Here is a 1,491-nt window from a genome sequence, read left to right as displayed (position 1 = left end):
CAGCCCCGCCCCGCCGGCCCGCCCCGCCCTCTCCCGTTCCCACAACGCCCTGCGCCGCCGCCGCACGTCAGCCTCGCTTCCGCGCGCGCGGCCCGGGGGCGGGGCATCATGGTCGGCTAAGGGAGGACGTCACGCGCCGCGTGCCAGGGCGGGGTCTGAGGGGGAGGGGCAACAACCGCCGCTGCACCAGGGGAGAGGAGAGGGGCGGGGCGTAGCCGTAGCGGTGACGTAGGCGCTTTCCGCTGTCGCTTCGTGTCTTAAAGGCACTGCTGGTGCGGGGCAGGCGGACTCCAGGCCAACAGCGACGCGGCGCAATCCAGCTCCGTTGGGCTGCGGCGCTGTGTACATGCTTACTAAGTCGACTTAAAATAAGCGACATTAGAGAGTACATACATGCAGCTTCGTAACAGTGACAGCCAATTTGGGAGCTGAGTTGACTTCAATGAACTGGAGATAAGAGGTCCGGGAGGTGTATTGTCTTGCACAGCATTTAAGTCAACTGTGCTCCACCTATGGTGTATGCTGTGACATTTAAGTCGACTTAAGAAAGTGAAGTTGGCTTAACCATTAGAAAGTGAATACATGCACACACACCATGAGTGTCTCTTCCCCAGTCCTCAGAGATAGACAAGCCCATAGCCCCACCTTAAAGCACCTAGGAAAGCCCCAGGGTTCCCCTACCTCAAACTCCTACAGGAGGGTGCAGAGAAGCTACAGCCATAGAGGCAGGACTAGGAGTCACAACACCCCCTGCAGCAAGGGGAAGTTGAGGCTGGAGGTCACAAGGACCTTTGTGACTGAGGGGGTCAGGCATGGGAGCAAGCTCCCTGGAGAAGCTGTGAGATCTCTAGCCCTGGAAGCTTTCAAAGGCAGGTGGCAGACACTTAGGTTGGTGGGGATGTTAGGCAGGGATGAGCCTGCCTTGAGCAGCGGCCTGGACTAGATGATCCCTTCAGCCCTACTCTGACCCTGGGCCTCGGAATAGTGGCAGCTGATCAGACTTCATTTCTACTCGCGCAAAAAGATACGAAATAGATCACAGTGAGGTAGAAAGCTGGGAGGAGTGCGCAGAATCCTGTCAGATCTGGAGGGAGCATCTGGCACTAGGTGCAGCACAGTGAAGCAGCTTTGATCCAGAGGAGGGAAGCAAAGTGAGAAAGAAGAAAGCAGCATACTCTAAATTTGAACTCCAACTCACAAAACACATGGATCTGTGAAACTTGTCACAAGTTGTGTCGCTCTCATGTTCAGCTTGCCAGCCACAAGTGGATTCATCAGGCATCTGACTAGACCTCTTATGTGTACATCATGATCCAGGCCTGATATATGTTTACCGAAACAACTGCTATACTCCTAACTCAGCCAAGGACTAAGGACATGCAGGGGCCGCAGGCAACACTTCAAGGACACTCTCAAGGCAAACATTAAGAAGTGTGTGGGGCATTGACATCACAAATTGGAAAAAACTAGCCCAGGACAGGGCTTCAGGGC

General features: G+C 54.9%; 1 protein-coding gene across 4 annotated transcripts in view; it reads right to left on the bottom strand.

Annotated features, from left to right (window-relative positions):
* MON2 (MON2 homolog, regulator of endosome-to-Golgi trafficking) overlaps nucleotides 1-1,491 on the bottom strand; it is a 168,498-nt gene that overhangs the window by 160,317 nt on the left and 6,690 nt on the right. The window lies entirely within an intron of this gene.

This window comes from Gavialis gangeticus, unplaced genomic scaffold (genome assembly GCF_001723915.1).
Source record: "Gavialis gangeticus isolate Ggan-Ray unplaced genomic scaffold, GavGan_comp1, whole genome shotgun sequence".
NCBI classification, from domain to species: Eukaryota; Metazoa; Chordata; order Crocodylia; family Gavialidae; genus Gavialis; species Gavialis gangeticus.
Note: the sequence above shows the minus strand (reverse complement) of the source record. Positions and strands in the feature narration are given on the sequence as shown.